Consider the following 5,127-nt stretch of genomic DNA (forward strand, 5'->3'; position numbering starts at 1 on the left):
TATCTATCTATCTATCTAATATACATACAAAGTCTTTGTTTAATGTGTGTATATATGTATATTTGTTTTATACATATTTGCTTAGTATGTGTATATAAACATACAATATACAGATATACACATCTCTATGTGGGAACACACATGTATGTGAATGTATGTATAAGCATATGTGTATGTTATACACATATATGTTTGTGTATATACACAGACAAATATTCTTTATCTTTATAATATTTTTCATAAATTTATATTTTCTGGCAAGAAAATGACAGAAGACTGAGATTTATTTCAAAGAATGGGATTTTGGAGAGATTTGTTAATAAGTAGAAATATGTATCTGATAGTGATTGGGAGAAGAAAAGTAGTAATCTTTAAGATGCCGAGAATTACTGTGGTCCTAGAGACTCCAATTATTCATCTTTTTTCAAAAAATAATCTGACCTTAATGCCAGAACAGTTAGAGAAAGGCGATGAATTAGATTTTAAATAAACATAGATCTCTCTTGGATAGGCAGACAAAAGAAACAGGCCAATAGCTATTTGGCAAAACTTTAACAATCAATGATTTTGTTGAAGAAAGTTATTCTTCATAAATAATGTCAAATAAGTCAGCACCTACTGCAAATTTATTTAAAGCTTTTCCATTTAAAACTATTATGTAGGTAATGAAATTAAAGCTAAGCAATTATCACCATTATTATTTGAAAAACGAAGAAGACATCCTCCTCATTAGTAGCTGCTCCTTTGAAAAAAAGAAAATGAAGGTGAGGGATGATAGAAGAGAGGGTGAGTTAAGAAAGATGGTGTTCAGAAGCAAAATACACCTTTGAGGAGAGTCAGGAGAGGGAGAGAGAGAGAGAGAGAGAGAGAGAGAGAGAGAGAGAGAGAGAGAGAGAGAGAGAGAGACAGAGAGAGACAGAGAGACAGAGATAGAGAGAGAGAGTAAATGGAAAAAAAAATGGGATAGACAGTTAGTAACCATAACTGTGATAGAAAAGGGAATAAACTCACCCATTAAAGGAAGCAGAAAATAGAATGATAAAAAACCAGAATCTGGAGCTGTGAGCTCTTCAACCCAGTGTGCACTTGCTTTCCCTCTGCCTACTGGTGGGGCACCACCTCCTCTCTCTCTTAAGGGTTTAAACTTGCCACTTCGAAGTTCACCATGGATGATGATATTGCTGCTCTTGTTGTTGACAGTGGCTCTGGAATGTGCAAAGCTGGTTTTGCAGGAGATGATGCCCCTCAGGCTGTCTTCCCTTCCATTGTTGGGTGCCCCCAACATCAGGGTGTGATGGTGGGTATGGGCCAGAAATACAGATATGTGGGGGATGAGGCCCAGAGCAAGAGAGGTATTCTGACCCTGAAGTACCCCATTGAACACAGTATTGTCACCAACTAGGATGACATGGAGAAGATCTGGAATCATAATTTCTACAATGAGCACCATGTGGCCCCTGAAGAGCACCCCATGCTGCTCACAGAAGCCCCCCTGAACTCCAAAGCCAACAGAGAAAAGATGACTCAGGTTATGCTTGAGACTTTCAACACCCCAGCCATGTACATTGCCATCCAGGCTGTGCTGTCCCTGTATGCCTCTGGTCGTACCACTGGTACTGTGATGGACTCTGGTGATGGTGTGACCCACACTGTGCCCATCTATGAAGGTTATGCCCTTCCTCACTCCATCCTCCATCTGGATCTTGCTGGCCGTGATCTGACAGACTACCTCATGAAGATCCTGACCAAGAGAGGGTACAATTTCACTACCACAGCTGAAAGGGAAATCGTGCGTGACATCAAGAAGAAGCTGTGTTATGTCGCCCTAGACTTTGAGCAGGAGATGGACACCGCTGCATCTAGCTCTTCTCTGGAAAAGAGCTATGAGCTCCCTGATGGTCAGGTTATCACCATTGGGAATGAGAGTTTCCGATACCCAGAAGCTCTCTTCCAACCGTCTTTCTTAGGTATGGAATCCTGTGGAATCCATGAAACTGCCTTCAACTCAATCATGAAGTGTGATGTTAACATCCGTAAGGATTTGTATGCCAATACCATATTGCCTGGTGGTACTACCATGTACCCAGGCATTGCTGACAGGATGCAGAAGGAGATTACAGTCCTAGCTCCCAGCACAATGGAAATCAATCAAGATCATTGCCCCACCTGAATTCAAATAGTCTGTCTGGATTCGAGGTTCCATCCTGGCCTCTCTTTACACCTTCCAGCAGATGTGGATTAGTCAGCAGGAGTATGATGAATCTGGGCCCTCCATTGTCCAACATAAATGCTTCTAAATGGACTCTTTGTGATTTTTGATTGTGTTTTTTTTTGTTTTTTTTTTTGTCAAATGGTGTGACATGATAACTGCCCAAAATAAGAGATGAGATTGGCATGTTTTTTTTTTTTTTTTGGTGCTGGACTCAGGATTTAAAAACTGGAATGGTGAAGGTGATGAACAGTCTAAGTATGTTGAAGGCAAACATCCCCAAAGCTCTACAGTGAATCTTCAGGACTCTCATTGTACATTTTTAATAGTCATTCCAAATACTGTATAATGCATTGTTACAGAGTTACAAGCCTCTGTGTAGGCTGTCCTCTGCTAGAGCAAAGGAACTTTGTAACTAAAATCCAGATGGGGAGGGGTGATGGGGGAAGGTACTAGTATTGCTTTACATGTAAATTATGTAATCTTTTAAAAAAAACTTTCTGTTACTTCCGTCTTAATACTTGTTTCTTTTTTTTTAATTGTCAGCTATAATGAATGGCCCCCTAAATTCCCTCCCTGCCCTCCAACATAAATGTGAATGAAGACTTTACAATCTCCCTGCAAGTTTTTTGAGATTGGTGCCAGTACTTGGGGGAGGAGCTTTACCTGTACACTGACTTAAGACCGGTTCAAATAAAATTCCCCACATTAAAGAAAAAAAAATAACAATCAGACAATAGGATCTTTATAAGAAAGATTCTTGAAACAGAGAGACAGGGTAAAACTAAAGTTCTGGAGAAGAATAAATTATGCAGTAAAAATTGTTATGCAGTAAGAACAATGTGGTAGAAAAAAAACAGTGGTAGCATTCATATTCTTAGACAAAACAAAAGCAGAAATTGATGTAATTAAAGAGAAGCAGTGAAATGATATTTTGCCATAGAAACTGAAGTAATAACAATACTAAATGTATATGAGCAAAATGCTATAGCGTCCATATTCTTAAAGAAAATGTTAAGTTACAGGAGGAATTAGTAAAACTATACTAATAGGGGACCTCAGCTTTCTCCCCTAAGAACTAGATAAATCTAATACATACACACACACACACACACACACACACACACACACACACAAAATAACTAAGAAAAAAGTTAAAAGGGATGAGTAGAATTTTAGAAAAGTTACATATGATAGACCATAGGAGAAAAGTAAATGGGAATCTAAAGGAGCATAAGTTTTTCTCAGTTGTACATGGCACCTCCCAAAAATATTGACCATGGATTAAGGCATAAAAGCCTCACAAACACAGAAAAGCTAAAATATTAAATGAATCATTTTCAGATCACAATGCAATAAAGAATACATTCAATAAAGGGCCATGGAAACATAGATTGAAACTACTTGAAAACAAAAATAGTTTAGTCCTAAAATTGTTTTGTCAAAGAAGAAATCATAGATTTTAATTGCTTTAAAGAGAGTCTCAACAATGAGAAAAACATTTGAAAATTTGTGTGATAAAAGCACAGCAGTACTGGGGGGGGGGCAGATTGTATCTATAAATGAAATCAAATAGAGAAAAAGAAAATTAGTATATTAAAAATTCAGCTTAAATAAACGCTAAAAGGAGAAAATTTAACATCCCCCAAAAACACAAAACTAAAATTCATGAAAATCAAATGCAAAATTAATAAAATTAAAAATAGGAAAACCATTGAACTAATCAATAAACTAAGATCTGGTTCTATGAAAAAAGTAGATAAACTATTGGTTAACCTGATTTTAAAAGGAAAAAGAAAAGAAAACCAAATTACCAGTATCAAAAATGAAAAGTGTAAAAATATCACTAATTAAGAGGAAATTTAAGCAAGTATTAGGAATTACTTTGCCCAATTATATGCCAACAAATCTAACAATGTTATTAAAATTTATGAATATTGGCAAGAAATATAAATTGCAAGATAAATAAAAGTAAAAATATAATATTTAAACAGTATTATCTTAGAAAGAGAAATTAAACAAACATCAATGAGCTCCCTAAGAAAATATTTAAAGACCAGATGGATTCACAAGTGAATTCTACCAAACATTTAAAAACAATTAGTTCCAATACTATATGAACTACTTGGAAAAAAATAGGCAAAAAAAGATTCCTATAAAATTCCTTTTATGACAAAAATATAGTGCTGATGTCTATACCAGGATGAGCAAAAATAGAGAGAGAAAATTATCAATGAATTTCCCTAAGAAATAGTGATGTACCACTTTAAAATAAAACACAACTAAGGTGATTACAGTGATATAATGCATGGGCAGTTAAATATTAGGATAACTAACAGCACAATTGACCATATCAATAATAACACTGACAAAAATCATAGGACTATCTCAACAGATGAAGAAAAAGCTTTTTGACAAAATACAACACTCATTTGTATTTAAAAAATCTAGAGATAACAGAGATAAATGGATCTTTCCTTAAAATGATAAGGAATATCTATCTAAAACCGTTAGCAGGCACCATTCTACAACAGGAATAAGCTAGTTGCCTTCCAAATAAGATCAGGGGTGAAGCAAGAATATCAATTATCACCACCAATCCTCAGTACCATAAGAGAAATAATACCTCTAACAAAAAGAGAAGTAAAACATGAAGAATAAAACAGTCAGCAAAGAAAAAAACCTATTATTCTTTGCAAAGGATATGATGGTATAATAAGAGAATTCAGAAAAATCAATTAAAAATGGTTGAAATAATTAACAACTTCATCAAACCAACAGGATATAAAATAAACCCAATAAACCATCAGCATTTGTCTATACTACCAACAAGGTCCACAAGATGGAAAGAGAAATTTCTATTTAAAATAATTGCCGAATATATAGAATGCTTGTGACCTACCTGCCACGACAAAGAC

General features: G+C 35.3%; 1 pseudogene; it reads left to right on the forward strand.

Annotated features, from left to right (window-relative positions):
* The first annotated feature begins 1,159 nt into the window (after positions 1–1,159).
* On the forward strand, positions 1,160–2,297 carry LOC118857208 (annotated as a pseudogene).
* Positions 2,298–5,127: the final 2,830 nt, after the last annotated feature.

Source organism: Trichosurus vulpecula, chromosome 7 (assembly GCF_011100635.1).
Source record: "Trichosurus vulpecula isolate mTriVul1 chromosome 7, mTriVul1.pri, whole genome shotgun sequence".
Lineage (NCBI taxonomy): Eukaryota > Metazoa > Chordata > Mammalia > Diprotodontia > Phalangeridae > Trichosurus > Trichosurus vulpecula.